The 19018-nt window shown below is 38.5% G+C and overlaps 1 long non-coding RNA gene across 2 annotated transcripts in view; it reads left to right on the forward strand.

Moving 5' to 3' along the window:
- LOC136035224 (uncharacterized) overlaps window positions 1-19018 on the forward strand; it is a 92722-nt gene that overhangs the window by 11008 nt on the left and 62696 nt on the right. Inside the window, exon 2 of one of the 2 annotated variants that reach the window (XR_010619366.1) lies at window positions 880-940. The exons of the other annotated variant lie outside the window; for it this stretch is intronic. This is a non-coding gene — a long non-coding RNA (uncharacterized LOC136035224). The remainder of the gene's footprint in view (window positions 1-879; window positions 941-19018) is intronic. 2 annotated transcript variants of the gene reach the window in all.

The following is a 19018-nucleotide window of genomic DNA, read 5'->3' on the forward strand; positions in this document are numbered from 1 at the left end:
GTCTGTCATTTATTATGTCCTTCACAATTACCAGCATTTTGTACATAGTTCACCATTTTTCTATAAATGGAAATGAAATTCTTCTTACAGGTTTCAGCCTTAGCATGTTACTTTGTTGTAATTTCTTTAGGCTCCTTAAATCATTTTGTTTCTTTTTCTTTGCCCCTCTACCTTTTTACCTATATATCTTAATCTTTCTTTCTCTCTCTTCCATCTGTCAGTCCATTGCTATTACTTATTTTTACTTTAGAGTTGTCATCGATACTGGGTCTTGATATGAAGTCGCCTATCCAAGTGGTGTGTCACACTTTTCTTGTTATTTTTTTAATATATAGAGAATACAGATCACAAATTGTGACTTATACTTCTGTCTTACTAGTTCACGTAAATTGTTTTAAATCTTTTTTTTTATTTGTTAATGCTCCAGAATCTTTAGCGCAACTTTTGAACTAATTGTCTCTGTTGATGCAATATTCAACATAAAATGAAACGTTATCTGGCAAGAAAGGTTGTGAAGTCTGATTCATATACTGTGTTTCAAGAATTGATTTTAAAGCATTGGGAAAAAAGTTCAATGTTGAATGTAAAGGGCGGGGTTTTAAGGAGTGGGCAGCCCCCTAGTCTATGGAGTAACTTTTGTTCGTTTTATGTTTTAATTATGGTCGTTACCCCCATGGACTCCCCCACGAAGAATTCCTATATAGAAAGCTTCTTTGACGTGAAATCCCCCCCGGAGAAATATCCTCGGATAATCCCATCCTTGATGCAAATTCTCCTTAGAAAAATTCATGTGGATAAATCTGCTTGAAAAATACTTCGCCGCGGACCTTGATTTGACAAAATACAAGTTTTTTAATTTAATTTCTGATTCTTTTTCAGGTCGTGGTAGAATCCCCTCCTTGGATGAACAATTTTTCTCGAAAGTTCCGCTCCCCCAGTGGTAAGTTTCTCCTGCAAAGCATTTTTCCTTTGTAATTTCCCCATTTAATGTTTTCCCCTAGAAAGGTCACACCCGGAAACTTCCATCCCAATGAAGAAATTCTCAAGGTAGAAAATCTATTCTCAGAAAATCACCCCCCCTGAAACTTGTCTGTATAATTTCCAATAACAATTACTATATGTAAACAATGGCCAAATTTCATAACTTGCAACCCTTCCTCCAGAGGCTGTGGGGGGTCGTTTATACCCAAAGACATCTTTATTGGACTTTTCAACTACACTGAACAAAATGGATTTGTCAAAATTTTAATTGGACGACTTTGGGGGAAAAGGATTGGGAGTGGGGCTAGTTGCCCTTAAATTTGTTTAATCACATAATAGGGCGATATAACTTTTAATTTATGTTTCAATGAGCCCACACCCAATCTTCTAGGACCATTGGTTCAACTGTATCACCCCTGGAAAGAACAAAGAAAAAAAAAGACTAAAGACAAGTAAATGCACATTCGTTATCTTTCTTCTGAAGAAAATTCACATATATAAAGGTGGTAACTTGAAAACCCTACAATAGGGTTCTCTGATGCGCTGAATGTGATGGCCAATTTTCAATGAGATTTCTTTGACTTTTGATTGATGTTTCCGCCCTTTTACTAAAATCAGGCAAATTTTCTCAGTTGTTCACCACGACTTTTTTTTCTGTCCGTGAAAGGTGTGATGTAGCGTCGATGGCTGTTTATTGCAAAAACATAATTTCACCCCCTTCTCTAGAGTTCTCTTTCATTGTGCCTCTAATTGTCCAACCAACAAAATAAACACAAACGCACACAGCTCGGTCTAGTTATCTTAATGCTGAGAAGCCGAGGACAGAGTTCTTGAAAAACAGCTTGGTTCAATGTTGCCCTTGTTTTTGGATTGATTTTCTTGGGAAAATTACCCATAAAATTTTGTGTGCTGACTCTTTCAAAAGAAGATTCAACAGTTATATGAAACCTCGATAACAGACTAGTGGCTATTCATATATTTAATTATACCTGGCGCCAGGAATTTAGAAAAAAAAATGTAGTGGAACTTAGAAGAAAAAACAAGATCTAAGAGCTCATATGGCACTTGTGACGAGGCTAGAAGAGCCAAGAGCTTATATGGTATGAGCTCTAACAAAACTCTAAGAATCAATAGATTGATTTAAAAGGAAAATCAGAGGCTTAATGCCGGTTGGGATTTAAAATAAGAGCTGTGAGTCACGATGTCCTTCTAAATATCAAAATTCATTAAGATCGTATCACCTACTCGTAAGTAATAAATACCTCTTTTTTTTCTAATTTTTTCTCTCCCTTCAGCCCCCCAGATGGTCGAATCAGGAAAAACGACTTCATCAAGTCAATTTGTGCAGCTCCCTGACACGCCTACCAATTTTCATCGTCCTAGCACGTCCAGAAGCACCAAACTCGCCAAAGCACTGAACCCCACCCACTAACTCCCCAAAAGAGAGCGAAATTAACACTCCCCAGCTCCTCCAAAGAGAATGGGATCCGTTCCAGTTATATCAATCACGTATCTGGAACTTGTGCTTATTCTTCCCATCAAGTTTCATCCCGATTTCTCCACTCTGAGCGTTTTCCAAGATTTCTGTTTCCCCCTCCGACCCCCTATATCCCCCGGATCCAATTCGAGTCGGAAATGGAGTATCTGAGACATAAGATCCTTCTATAGATCAAGTTCATTAAGATCCGATCACCTATTTGTAAGATAAAGATATCCCAATTTTCACGTTTTCAAGAATTCCGGTTTCCCCCTCCAACTCCCGCCAATGTCACATGATCTGGTCAGAATTTAAAATAAGAGCTCTAAAGCACAAATCATACGTTCATAAGTTACAAATACCTCATTTTTTCTAATTTTTCCGAATTATCTCGCCCCTCCCAATTCCACAAAAGAGAGTGGATCCGGTCCGGTTATGTCAATCACGTATCTTGAACTTGTTTTTATTCTTCCCACCCTATTTCATTCTGATCTCTCCGCTTAAAGTATCTTCTAAGATTTCCGGTCCCCCAAGCCCCCCCCCCCCAATGACGCTGGATCCGGTTGGGATTTAAAATAAGAGATCCGAGTTACGAGGTCCTTCTAAATATGAAGTTTCATGAAAATCCGATCACTCCTTCGTAAGTTAAAAATATGTCATTTTTTCTAATTTTTCACAATTAACCCTCCCCCCAACTCTCCCAAATAGAACGGATTCGTTTTGATTATGTCAATCACGTATCTAGGACTTCTGCTTATTTTTCGCACCAAGTTTCACCCCGATCCCTCCACTCTAAGCGTATTCCAAGATTTTAGGTCCCCCCCAAAAAATCTCCTCCCAATGTCACCAGATCTTGTCGGGATTTAAAATAAGAGCTTTCAGACACGATAACCTTCGAAATATCAATTTTCATTGAGATCCGATCACCCTTTCGTTAGTTAAAAATGCCTCATTTTGTTTCTAATTTTTCAGTATTAACGATCCCCCCAACTACCCCAAAGAGAGCGGATCCGTTCCGGTTATGTCAATCATGTATCTAGGACTTGTGCTTGTTCTTTCCACCAAGTTTCGTTCCGATCCCTCCACTCCAAGTGTTTTCCAAGATTTTAGGCTCTCCCCACTCCCCCCGCCAGTGTCACCAGATCCGGTCGGGATATAAAATAAGAGCTCTTAGACACGATATCCATCCAAACATCAAATTTCATTAAGATCTGATCACCTGTTCGTAAGTTAAAAATACCTCATTTTTTCTAATTTTTCCGATTCAACCGTCCTACCACTCCTTCCCAGATGGTCGAATTCGGGAAACAACAATTTGTAATTTTATCTGGTCTGGTTCCTGATACGCCTGCCAAATTCCATCGTCCTAGCTTACCTGGAAGTGCCTAAAGTAGCAAAACCGGGACCGACAGACAGACCGACAGAATTTGCGATCGCTATATGTCACTTGGTAGATACCAAGTGCCATAACAAGGAAAGCACATATTCTTATATCACAAATATGATACGCTGTGTCTATAATAGGGTAATCTCTATAGGGTAATTTATATAGTCCCTATAGGGTAGTGTTGTCCACAAAGAGAAGAGGGATGGAAATAGCCCGAGGTAGCTTAACTTTACCTTTATTATCATTTGGTGCTTACTAAGCAAAAGATTGCTATCCGAATGTCCAAAAATATTCATTGTCCACTGCTAGTTCCAATTACTAGTCCTAACTGAAATAACAAGAGCTAAGAGCTCATATGGCACTTGTGACGAGGTCGGAAGAGCCGAGAGCTCATATGGTACGAGGTTGGAAGAGCCAAGAGCCAAGAGCTCATTTGGTACTTGTGAGAAGGTCAAAACCTAAAGAATCCTAAAGAACCTAATGAAATACCTCATTTTTATAATCTTTCAGAATTAACCCTCGCCCCCACTCCCCCAAAGAGAGCGGATCCGCCCTTCCAACTCCCCCGAATGTCACAGGATCTGGTCGGAATTTGAAATTAGAACTTTATAGCACAAGATCCTTCTAAATATCAAATTTCATTAAGATCTGGTCACCCTTTCGTAAGTTACAAATACCTCAATTTTCAAAATTACCTCCCCCCTCCCAATTCCACCAAAGAGAGCAGATCTGGTCCAGTTATGTCAGTCACGTATCTTAGACAGGTTTCTATTCTTCCCATCCAGTTTCATCCTGATCTCACCGCTTTAAGTATTTTCTAAGATTTCCGGTCCCCCCAACTGCCCCACCCCAATTACGTTTGATCCGGTTGAGATTTAAAATAAGATATCGGAGTTACGAGGTCCTTCTAAATATGAAGTTTCATGAAGATGCGATCACTCCTTCGTAAATTAAATATACGTTATTTTTCTTATTTTTCAGAATTACCCCCCCCCCCCGCAATTGAGCGGATCCGTTCCAATTATGTAAATTACGTATGCAAGACTTTTGCTTATTTTTCCAACCAAGTTTCATCCAAATCCCTCCAATCTAAGCGTTTCCCATCATTTTGGGTCTCCCCACCCCAAACTTCCCCCAATGTCACCAGATCCGGTCAGGATTTAAAATAAGAGCTTTGAGCCACGATATCCTTCTAAAAATCAAATTTCATGGAGATCCAATCACCCGTTCGTAAGTTAAAAATTCCTCATTTTTTCTAATTTTTCAGAATTAACCCCCCCCCCAACTACCCAAAAGAGAGCGGATCCGTTCCGTTTATGTCAATCATCTATCTAGGACTCGTGTTTATTTTTCCCACCATGTTTCATCCCGATCCCTCCACTCTAAGTGTTTTCCAAGTTTTAGGTTTCCCCCTCCCAACTCCCCGCCCACATCACCAGATCTGGTCGGGATTTAAAATAAGAGCTCTAAGACACGATATCCTTCTAAACATCAAATTTCATTGAGATCCGATCACCCGTTCGTAAGTTGAAAATACCTCATTTTTCTAATTTTTAAGACTTACCCCCCCCCAACTACCCCAAATAGAGCAAATAAGTTCCGATCATGTCAATAATGTATCTAGGACTTGCGCTTATTTTTCCCATCAAGTTTCATCCCGATCCCTCTACTCTAAGTGTTTTCCAAGATTTTAGGTTTCCCCCCTCCAACTCCCCCCAATGTCATCAGACCCAGTCGGGATTTAAAATAAGAGCTCTGAGACACAATATCATTCCAAACATCAAATTTCATTAAGATCCAATCACCCGCTCATAAGTTAAAAATACTTCATTTTTTCTATTTTTCCGAATTAACCGGCCCCTACTCCCCCCCCCCAGATGGTCAAATCGGGAAAACGACTATTTCTAATTTAATCTGGTCCGGTCCCTGATACGCTTGCCAAATTTCATCGTCCTAGCTTACCTGGAAGTGCCTAAAGTAGCAAAACCGGGACTTTAGGTTTTCCCCCTCCAACTCCCCCCAATGTCATCAGATCCGGTCGGGATTTAAAATAAGAGCTCTAAGACACAATATCATTCCAAACATCAAATTTCATTAAGATCCAAATACCCGCTGATAAGTTAAAAATACTTCATTTTTTCTATTTTTTGCGAATTAACCGGGCCCCCACTCCCCCCCAGATGGTCAAATCGGGAAAACGACTATTTCTAATTTAATCTGGTGCGGTCCCTGATACGCTTGCCAAATTTCATCGTCCTAGCTTACCTGGAAGTGCCTAAAGTAGCAAAACCGGGACCGACAGACAGACCGACAGACCGACAGACAGACCGACAGAATTGGCGACTGCTATATGTCACTTGGTTAATACCAAGTGCCATAAAAACTTGAATGAAAACTGTCAACTTCTGGAAAAATTAACGTAAAAAATAAAAGAATTGGAAATATACGTTTTTCGTATCTTTATTTTAAAAAAGAAGAAAACGTGCTTTTACGCCTTGCATTTTCGTGAATTTAAGCCCTTTCTTTTTGGATGATATTAGCTGCGGGCTTTAGCAAAGTACAGTGGCGGTTCTGGCATCTCTTGCGCCCGGGGCAAAATCTTGATTAGCATCCCTCCCCATATATTCCAAAATTTTCAGGCTAAATTTAAAAATATTTTTTTTCCTTAAGCAGTGCTTTCCTTCTTATTACAAGAGATCCTGTGAAATACTAACATGTTTGAGTACAAAATATCGCAATAAACGTTAAAATTAATTTTATTTGCGCTGCAAATTTTTATTTTCAAGGAATGGTAATGAAGATTTAGGAAAAATTTCTGATTCAATTTGCTTATACTTACTGCTAACTGCACCTTCTGCTTTATTTTAACAAAAATAAAATACCAAAATTACAACACTATTATAAAAGTTAGATTATTTAATTAACATATCTGCGCATGAGGCAAATATGCATTGCAAGTGTTTTGGATTGAATTTCCACTAATCCAATTTTTAAACACCGTGTCCGCATTTCTGTTTTTTTTTTTTTTTTTTTTTTTTTTTTTTTTTTTTTTTTTTTTTTTATTATTATGAAGTGTGTCATATTTTTTTTCCGAAAATGTGCTTTTCGTGTCATATCAGACATGGCTGCCAAATTGACACATTTTGTGTCAAAATAACACAATTTGATGTTGCGTGACACATTCAGACGAAATGATGACACAATCGACGAAAATGACACATTTTTCAATAAAAAATGACATATTTTTGAAATCCTAGTCTGGATTTTTAAATGGTAATAAAAGAAAAGTAAAATTTCAATTTTCTACCTCCAGAAAAGCTGCAAATTAATAGAAGGGAATAGCGCTCCCTAACGGTTGCAGTAGTACACAAACAGCGCAGAATACAGGACAGATGCCATCACCGTATTTCAAATTTAAACCACGTGAAAAAACAGCCATAGGCGGAAATTTCAAATCAAAATGCATGCTAAATACTTCTTGATTGAGTATTTGATGTAGCCAACTGGTACGTACTTAATAGTTAAAATTAAACAGCATGCAGTTTACCAGAGCTGTGTGCATAAGCAGCAGCTACCGTTTTTAGGAGCACAGGAGGGGTATCCAACCTCGGACAAGATTACAAATTTCCAGAGATGTCTTTCCTCCAGAATAATCCATCTGTCCTAAAAAGGCACCAAAAAATATGACAAAAATACTAGATTGAATCTGGTTGAATGGCTTACATATTAGTTAATTAAAAGCTTAGCCAATAAAGCCGATTACGTATAGAGCCGATTACGATTACGACGTCATACGAAAAGTCTATTTTCAATTTGCTGTCGGAATTGATTGTCCCTAAAACTTTAATAAATGTAAACTTGCCTCGTTGGCCGCCCTGACACAAATTCATAGTGTGTAACATTAATTTAATCGAATTTTTCTATTTCTTTCCTGACGTCACAAAAAGGTCATGATCTCAAGATAATAGGATAAGGTTAAGTTTACTCCTGTTTGAACTGATTTGGAAAATATTACATATTCAAAACTCTAAATAAAGATTTGACAATTAAATATGATACCACTTGTAGCAAAAAAATATGACACATTTTGTGACACATTATGGAATCTGAGATGACACAAAAAGCACATTTTCGGAAAAAATATGACACACTCCTTAAAAAAAATTTGGCAGCCCTGATCTCAGATTCCATAATGTGTCATATTTTATTGCTACAAGTGGTATTATTAGGGCTTCCACTTGTAATGTTTTCCCATGAGATCTCATGTTTTCGGAAGATTTCTCATGCGAAAAAAATTGTCTTATGTTCTCATGTTTTTAGGGACATACAGGTTTTTTTTTCATATTTACATTCATTCAATATAATCTCCCGATTTCTGTTGATTTGAGCTCTGTTCAACTTGACGTTTATGATCTGTTGCAATTTTCGGGCAAGCTGCAAAATATGTCTTCATTGTCCGTAGGGAATTTCATTTCCGCGAACCTTAATTAATGAATTTGTCGGCAGCTTGTCCATGACTCACCATTGTTGTGTTCAAAAAGGGTTGATTTGATTTGATTCTAAGTTCATAACTTCATCTGATCAGATCAGGTTCACTGGTACAATAAGGACGTTCTTTACCTTACGCGAAAGGATTTTTTTAAGGGTAAGTACTAAGTTTACTGGAACTGGACAGTTATACATCCCTGCACGTGTGCAACCCAAGAAGAAGGTCACTGACCTCTCCTAGGGGGTAGGCGGCTTTTATGCTTCTATTATCTGTTTCTTTACCAAAATAACATGTTTTAACTTGAAACCAGTTCTTAACCGGTTGCCAGTTCAAGAATTCTATAGTACAAATTTGAATACAATATTCTCACGGATCTTATGGACATTTGGTATTTGCCAGACTAATAGCCTAGTCTATATCAAAATAACGATTTCGAGTGCCGGTAAAATCGGCTTCACAATATAGGAGGATGGCTTTTAAGATGAGGGCCAAAGCCAGCCATACCAAATCTGTTTTCAAAAAGACAAATCTGTTTTCAAAGTGCCGATGTGTCTAAATTTTATGTCACTGTGTTCAAAGTGTATTATTTTACTTTTCTAAGTGTGTTATTTTGTTCTATTTTGGGTAGACCGGAAATCGGGAAAAACGGACAGAATGGAGGGATCAATGCATCAAGGACCCGATCAAACTGACTTGTAAATAAAATTTTACTCGGTTCGATAGTTGTGGGGGAGTGGAGGAAGGGGGAATCTGGAATATTGAGGCATTAATAAATTTGGAACGGGTGACCGGGGGTACAACCCCCCCTCATCTTTTTCCAGAGTTTCCCAAAATTCCGGAAACCTGAAAGTTCAAAAGCCCCCTTTTTCCAGATTATTTTGATATACTTTCGGACCGGTTCGTATTCCAGATGACAGGAAGAAGACGTCAAAGAATAATCTGGAAGCCGAAACTCCGGAAGTTCCGGGAGGTGAAGACCGGACTTAAGACTCTAAAACATATTTTCGATTCTACTTTGTTCTGTCTCTCTATTACTGACATGTTTACCGCCAATATAAGTTGTATTGGTGGTATTATACAACTGGTATGTAAGACAAAAAAGCTGTTTTTTCCCAATATATGTTTCTTTTATTCGCTGGTGACTTCTTTAACCCATTTTTTGGCTCATTAGTGGCTAATTTTTCCTTATCATTGTAGACTCCCCAAAACTTGTTCGGGAGTCAGGTTCTAGTAAGAAGTAAGCGGGATGTGGTAAATAGATGATACCAAGAATCTCCCTTGTAGGTGCAACACCAAACCCCAGTGAGTAAAAACCAGACACTACTAGGAGTGCAGAATACGTGCCTATTAGTTGAAAGCTGAGTTTAAATAGAAATGAGTGATATAGTGATCTGCTGCCAAATTTGGGTTCCGTTTGAATACTGAATTCAAAATATAAACAAAAGAAAATTCTCATGCAAAATCTCATGTTTTTCAAGTTTCAACGTTCTCATGTTTTCTCACGTTTTTTGGCAATGATAATATGTTTCTGACAATTTCGAAGTGGAAGCCCTGGGTATCATATTTAATTGTCAAATCTTTATTTAGAGTTTTGAATATGTGGTCTTATTCAAATCAGTTCAAAAAGGAGTAAACTTAACCTTATCCTATTATCTTGGGATCATGACCTTTTTGTGACGTCATAAAAGAAATAGAAACATTCGATTAAATTAATGTTACACACTATGAATTTGTGTCTGGGCGGCCAACGAGGCAAGTTTACATTTATAAAAGTTTTAGGGACAATCAATTCCGACAGCAAATTGAAAATAGACTTCGTATGACGTCGTAATCGTAATCGGCTCTATACGTAATCGGCTTTATTGGCTAAGATTTTTATTAACTCAATATGTAGCCTAAGCCATTCAACCAGCTTCAATCTAGTATTTTTGTCATATTTTTTGTTGCCTTTTTAGGCCAGATGGGTTATTCTGAAGGAAAGACATCTCTGGAAATTTGTAATCTTGTCCGAGGTTGGGTACCCCTCCTGTACTCCTAAAAATGAGAGTTGCTGCTTATGCACACAGCTCTGGTAAACTGCATGCTGTTTAATTTTTACCATTAAATACTTACCAGTTGGCTACATCAAATACTCAATCAAGAAGTATTTTTATTTGAAATTTCTGCCAAAGGCTGTTTTTTTTTGCGTGGTTTAAATTTTAAATACGGTGATGGCATCTGTCCTGTATTCTGCACTGTTTGTGTACTACTACCACCGTTAGGCAGCGCTATTCCCTTCCATTAATTTGTAGCTTTTCTGGAGGTAAAAATTGAAATTTTACTTTTCTTTTACTACCATTTAAAAATCAAGACTAGGATGACAAAAATATGTCATTTTTTTAAAAAATGCGTCATTTTTTGGAAAAATGTGTCATTTTTTGAAAAATGTGTCATTTTTGTCGATTGTGTCATTTTTTATTGAAAAATGTGTCATTTTCGTCGATTTTGTCATCATTTCGTCTGAATGTGTCATTGTGTCACGCAACATCAAATTGTGTCATTTTGACACAAAATGTGTCAATTTGGCAGCCATGAGTATATTTGGTTGTTTGTATTATCAATAAAAGTCTTATTGAGTGTGTTTTGAATAATACACAATTACCCGTTAAATGGGCTAAACAGTAATATAAATGAATTTAAACGGCGAATGTGCATTTTGTGGTTAAAAGTTTTTTTTAATATATATCCAAATTTGCTGTGTAGCAAGCAAATTTAGGCGATTGAAGGATTTTCGTTCCAGGTTAATATTATTGTAAGCTGGGAAGAGGTAGATGTAATCTGAGTATAACCTGAAAAGGACCGGTTTTTGCTTATGTCGAGGCCTGGTCATTGAGGAATGTTCTTGGCTAATCTTATTGTCAGCTGGGAAGAGGTAGATGTAATGCGAGTGGTTGTGGGACGGTATTGAAACCTAAAGTAAATTTGGGTGCCTTGTCATATTCGGTCACTATTGTTTTAAAGGAATAATTACATTATTGCTGAAATACTAATACAGTAGTGAGAATTTATATCTTGCCCATGGCTATTGGTACAGAGCTCTGAACTAGGTGCCTCCTCTAAATCTGTTCTACGATGCGTAGATCGTACTACAACACCATAGCTCTGAACTATTGGTATTTAACCTGTGAATTGCTCCGACTTTTTGATTCAGACCTCAGCTTAGATACCAATGCCAGTTTCCTGTCTCCAGCCGCTAGTAACGCTACCGCGCACTGTGCCCCAAAAATAAATCGAGTTTTCATAGCTTTATCGGTATCTAAGCTGTGATCATAACAGACTGGTGAAGGGGTTGAAAACCCTAATTCCACTCTCGAATCTCAAAATTCGGGGGCAAGTGCAAAATGGAATTTCGTTGCAAAAATTTGGGAGCTAAAATTGGTTATAGCTTCGTTTTCAGGCTCGTGTAGGGCTTGGATCCTCCTAGTAAATCAAGTTTTTAACAGAGTAGGTTTTAGAGCCAGAGTACGGGATTGGAACCCGTAGCTGAAAACGATTATTGCTGGTATTGCGGACAAAACCTCAACACTGTTTTGAAAAAAAAAAGAAGCTGAATTACACTCTGAAACTTTGTTGCTTTAGGTTTTATATTATCTTTGCTGCTTTATTTTCTTAGCCTGAAAACAAGACTTTTATGTCATTTATTTTCAGTGAGACGACAAAAATAAAGTATAGGAAGGTAAAAATCGCTTACAGAGCAATAACAAGTGCAATGATTTCTCCAAATTAGTGAATATTCTTTGGCAAGCAAACTTGAACTTACACCAGGAATTAAAAAAAAAAATCAGCTGAAAATAACGAGCAGCATTAAAAATTAAAACGAATAGAAACGATAACATAATAAGGGGATTTTGCCCCCTCTAAACACCCGACTATTCACGCTGAAGTTTTTTAGTACTAAAAATTTTCATTGTTCTATTTAAACTACAATTATGCTTCAGGAGTCGTTCTTACAGAATCGGGACTCAATTCAAACTTAGCGTAAAGAAAGAGGGGACAATCCCCTTCATATCTATATATATAAAAATAAGTTGTCTGTGTGTGTGTCGAGTGACGTCATGTTTGTGTGTCGACTGACGTCATGTTTGTTGATTGACGAAATTACACACCGGGACATCGGGACACAAATGACGACCAGGACACCGGTGCATCTATATCTATCTATCTATATATATAAAAATAAGTTGTCTGTCTGTGTGTCTGTCTGTCAGGTGACGTCATATTTCTGTGTCGACTGACGTCATGAAATTAGTTGTCGTCATTTTTGCTATGACGGTGACGTCATTAATGGTATTTAAGACATTTGTTCACGGAAAAATGTTTAATTGTAAAATGACTGAATAACCTACAATGGCAACAGCCGAGGAAGCTGCTCAAAGAGTTTATGCCAAAAAACTTGCTGCTGATAGAGAAAGTAAGAAAAGAAAGCGTTCCGAGGAATCACAAGAACAGCAAGGAAACAGGCTTGCGGCTAAAGAACGCAAAACCGTGCAGTTAGATGAAAATCCACCTGGACAGCGAGAGTCAAAACATATCAAAACTGAAAATGATAGCGATGATGATTGGGTTTGGGATTTTGACTTGGATAAGGTCATCAATGCCTACCAGATTTAAGTTAAAAAAACAAAGGTTCGTCGATATGTACTTCATAGTGACGCTGAAAAATAAAGAAGAAAAAGAAAACTGAAAAAAGAAAAAAGGTAAAAAACTAAAAAAAAACTAAAAAGAAAAAAAACACTCAAAGAGAAATTACAGACCGGGACACAAATGACGACCGAGACAGAGGGAATATAAGTGACGACCGGGAACCTCAAAGAGAAATTACAGACTGGGACACCCGGACACAAATCACGACCGGGACACAGGGAATATAAATGACGACCGGGACACAGGGACACAACTACAACGGGGACGCCGGGGGCACAGGCGGGATATATAAATGACGACCGGGACACAGGGATTGTTCGAATAGAAATTACAGACCGGGACACAAATGACGACCGGGACACCGGGACACAGGGAATATAAATGACGACCGGGACACTCAAAGAGAAATTACAAACTGGGACACCGGGACACAAATGACGACCGGGACACAGGGAACATAAATGACGACCGGGACACAGGGACACATCATTAGAATAATGAGGTATAGATCTGAATACGGATTGTTTTTCCCATGGACAATTATATGTTGCATGTTCAAGAGTCAGTAAACCTGACAATCTATTTATATGCACAGACAATGGGACAGCGAAGAATGTTGTATATTCGCATGTTTTACGTAGTTAAAAACATATATTTATATCCATCTCTATTCACAGGTGGGACACAGGGACACAACTACAATGGCGCGTAACTAATATGGCGCGTAACGACTTACGCGCTCGGGGGGGCTTGGGGGGCGCGAAGCGCCTCACCAACTAGGTGTTGGGGTGGCGCGAAGCGCCACCCCAACAGCTAGTCTATATATATAAAAATAAGTTGTCTGTCTGTGTGTCTGTCTGTCAGGTGACGTCATGTTTCTGTGTCGACTGACGTCATGAAGTTAGTTGTCGTCATTTTTGCTATGACGGTGACGTCATTAAAGATATTTAAGACATATATGTTCACGTAGAAATCTATTAATGTTTAAGTTTAAAATGACTGATGGACTTACAATGGCAAAAGCCGATGAAGATGCTCAAAGAGTCTATGCCAAAAAACTTGCTGCTGATAGAGAAAATCAGAAAAGAAAGCGTGCCGAGGAATCAAAAGAACAGCAAGGAAACAGGCTTGAGGCTAAAGAACGCAAAACCGCGCAGTTAGATGAAGATCCACCTGGACAGCGAGAGTCAAAACATATCAAAACTGAAAATGATAGCGATGATGATTGGGTTTGGGATTTTGACTTGGATAAGGTCATCAATGCCTACCAGATTTTAGTTAAAAAAACAAAGGTTCGGAGATATGTATTTCATAGTGAAGCTGAAAAATAAGGAAGAAAAAGAAAACTGAAAAAAGAAAAAATGTAAAAAACTAAAAAATACTAAAAAGAAAAAACACTCAAAGAGAAATTACAGACCGGGACACAAATGACGACCGGGATAGAGGGAATATAAATAACGACCGGGACACTCAAAGAGAAATTACAGACTGGGATACCGGGACACAAATGACGACCGGGACACAGGGAATATAAATGACGACCAGGACACATATATTTAAGAATATCGTTCAAAGACAAATTTTTAATTGTAAGAAGACCGTTGAAAGAGAAATTTCTAATTGTAAAATGACTGAAGAACCTACAATGGCAACGGTACCACCATCGAAGTAGATAACCAGTGGGTTATTCCATATTCCCCATTATTATCAAAAACATTTAATGCACACATAAACGTTTAATACTGTAACTCCGTAAAGGCAATCAAATACATATGTAAATACGTCAACAAAGGCAGTGACATGGCAGTTTTTGGCTTGCAGCCCGAAATCAAAGATTTCGACGAAATCGTACAATATCAGGCTGGAAGATACATAAGCAGTAATGAAGCTGTTTGGCGAATTCTTTCATTTCCGATACATGAACTTAGTCCAGCTGTTGTTTACTTAGCGGTACATTTACAGAATGGTCAACGTGTTTTTTTCTCGGAAACCAACGTGCAACAAAGAGCCCTGAATCCACCGGATACAAAATTAACAGCTTTTTTTTCGCTTTGCAAAAATGATTCTTTTGCAAAAAAACTGCTGTATACTGAAGTGCCTTCGTATTACACGTGGAATACTAAAAATAAAGTATTTGAACTTCGAAAACAGGGTAAGTCAGTCGACGGCCAACCTACCATCTTCAAAGATACCACGATAGGAAGACTCTACACCGTTCACCCCAATCAACATGAATGCTTCTTTCTACGCCTGCTTTTGGTGAATGTACCCGGTCCGACATCCTTTGAGTATTTGAGAACTGTAAACGGTACTATACATGACACTTACCGTAGTGCATGCCAAGCTCTGAATTTATTGGAGAATGACCAACACTGGGATAACTGCATCAATGACGCGTGCTAAACGTCAACCCCAAGTCAAATTCGTGCATTGTTTGGCATCATTTTAACAACTTGCTCTCCATCAGCTCCTACAGAGTTATGAGAAAAATATAAATCAAAAATGTCCGAAGATATACTCCATCGAAAACACTTAGAGACGTCAGATATGACTTTTGATTTTACATCAGAAATTTATAACTACACTTTAGTTATTATAGGAGATCTGTGCGTACGTATGGCAAACAAACCTCTTCTGGATTTGGGAATGCCTTCACCTAACCGTATCGCTACTGTTTCGACATGTGTAGAATTGGATCGTGAACAAAGTTACAGTACGAGTGATCTATTGTCGTATGTACAAAATAACATCTCCAAGTTAACGTCGGAACAAAAAGACATTTATGATACGATAGACTCAATTTCAGGACGTATGGAACTACCTGCTGGTTTCTGTAATTTAGTGACGTCCAAAAATGAATTGATTGAAAAAGTATTTCCGAATATTCTAAAAAATTATAAAAATAATAAATGGCTAAGTGAAAGAGCGATTCTCGCACCCAAAAATATAGACGTCCACGAAATCAACAATATTGTTTTGACCAAGATTCGAGACCAGGCAGTCCTTTACAAGTCAGTCGACACAGTTTTGGAACCAAATGAAGCGGTTAATTATCCATCTGAATTTTTAAATTCCATAGATCTTTCAGGGTTTCCACCACACGTGCTACAACTAAAAATAGGCGTACCAATAATACTTTTAAGAAATATCAACCCACCAAAGCTTTGCAATGGCACGCGACTTGCCGTAAAAAAAAAAACAATGGAAAACCTAATAGAGGCCACAATCTTGACAGGGCCTTTTGAGGGTGAGGCTGTTCTTATTCCTCGCATTCCCATGATTCCAACGGATCTGCCTTTTCAATTTAAAAGATTGCAATTCCCAATTCGATTAGCATTTGCAATCACAATTAACAAAGCTCAAGGTCAATCATTAGAAAAATGTGGTATAGACCTTAATACTGATTGTTTTTCCCATGGACAATTGTACGTTGCATGTTCGAGGGTCGGTAAACCTGACAATCTATTTATATGCAGCGACAATTGGACAGCGAAGAATGTTGTATATTCGCAAGTTTTACGCAGTTAATTTGTATTGTATCTATCTATCTATCTATCTATATAAAAACGAGTTGTGTGTATGCATGTTTGTTTGTTTGTAAAAAGAGCGTTTGTATATGACGTCATTATTAGTACATACGGCTTTGTATATGCACAGACAATGGGAAAGCCAAGAATGTTGTATATTCGCAATTTTTACGTAGTTTAACTACTGCAGACGAAATGAATGCTTGCCTGAAAAATTCTAATTTATGGGCACACGTAAAAATATTAAAATTAACTACAAATATGCGTGTCCGATTGCAAAACGATGACTCTGGTCAAACATTTTCAGATCAATTGCTGGCAGTTGGAAACGGAAAGGTCCCAGTAGTGGGAAAGCCAAAAATGTTGTATATTCGCAATTTTTACGTAGTTTGAAACACATATATAAAGCTATCTATATTCACAGGTGGGACACAGGGACACAACTACAATGGCGCGTAACGACTTACGCGCGCGGGGGGGCTTGGGAGGGCGCGAAGCGCCCCACCAACTAGGTGTTGGGGTGGCGCGAAGCGCCACCCCAATAGCTAGTATATATATATAAATAAGTTGTCTGTGTGTGTCGAGTGACGTCATGTTTGTGTGTCGACTGACGTCATGTTTGTTGATTGACGAAATTACACACCGGGACATCGGGACACAAATGACGACCGGGACATAGGGAATATAAATGACGACCGGGACACTCAAAGAGAAAGCGACCGGGACACAAGGAATGTTCGATTAGCAATCACCATCAACAAAGTACCGGGACACAAATGACGACCGGGACACAGGGAATATAAATGACGACCAGGACACTCAAAGAGAAATTACAGACCGGGACACCGGAACACAAATGACGACCGGGACAAAAATGACGACCGGGACACAGGGAATATAAATGACGACCGCGACACTCAAAGAGAAATTACAGACTGGGACACCGGGACGCAAATGACGACCGGGACACAGGGAAACAACAACAACGGTGATGCCGGGGGGCACAGGGGGATATATAAATGACGACAGGGACACAGGGAATGTTCGATTAGCAATCACCATCAACAAAGCTCAAGGGCAATCATTAGAATAATGAGGTATAGATCTGAATACAGATTGTTTTTCCCATGGACAATTATTTGTTGCATGTTCAAGAGTCGGTAAACCTGACAGTATATTTATATGCACAGACAATCGGACAGCCAAGAATGTTGTACATTCGCAAGTTTTACGTAGTTAAAAATATATATATATATCTATCTATATTCACAGGTGGGACACAGGGACACAACTACAATGGCGCGTCATGTTTGTTGATTGACGAAATTACACACCGGGACATCGGGACACAAATGACGATCGGGACACCGGGACATAGGGAATATAAATGACGACCGGGACACTCAAAGAGAAAGCGACCGGGACACAAGGAATGTTCGATTAGCAATCACCATCAACAAAGCACCGGGACACAAATGACGACCGGGACACAGGGAATATAAATGACGACCAGGACACTCAAAGAGAAATTACAGACCGGGACACCGGAACACAAATGACGACCGGGACACAGGGAATATAAATGACGACCGCGACACTCAAAGAGAAATTACAGACTGGGACACCGGGACACAAATGACGACCGGGACACAGGGAAACAACAACAACGGGGACGCCGGGGGCACAGGGGGATATATAAATGACGACAGGGACACAGGGAATGTTCGATTAGCAATCACCATCAACAAAGCTCAAGGGCAATCATTAGAATAATGAGGTATAGATCTGAATACAGATTGTTTTTCCCATGGACAATTATATGTTGCATGTTCAAGAGTCGGTAAACCTGAAAATCTATTTATATGTACAGACAATGGGACAGCCAAGAATGTTGTACATTCGCAAGTTTTACGTAGTTAAAAATATATATATGATCTATCTATATTCACAGGTGGGACACAGGGACACAACTACAATGGCGCGTAACTAATATGGCACGTAACGACTTGCGCGCGCGGGGGCTTGGGGGGGGGGGGCGCGAAGCGCCCCCGTCAACTAGGTGTGGGGGTGGTGCGAAGCCACCCCCACACCTAAAATTGTTGTAAATTGTTGTAAATTAAGAAACACTTATTGTGGCTAGTGAAATCGAAAATGTTTATTTAATTTTTTTTTAAATCCATGTTTAAACAAATAAACGCAAAAAAACTCTGCAAAATAAAAAATAAGTCCGAGGAGACAATTAAAGCTACAAAGCTAGTTTATCATTTTGAATTTTTAGATTTTTGTGTATTTTGTAAAAAATTAGAAACACATTCAAGTTACAGGAGGGAAAATGAAGGGCTATACAACAATCATAATGCTGAATTAGTCAACACTAGTTGTCGAACAAAACAACACTGGAATAATTTGTGGTCTATTCTCAAACGCAGTTAGTTCTAAAAAAGGCATAATTAGTGTAGAACCAATTTAGTTAT

The sequence above is a fragment of the Artemia franciscana genome, chromosome 14 (genome assembly GCF_032884065.1).
Source record: "Artemia franciscana chromosome 14, ASM3288406v1, whole genome shotgun sequence".
NCBI lineage: Eukaryota > Metazoa > Arthropoda > Branchiopoda > Anostraca > Artemiidae > Artemia > Artemia franciscana.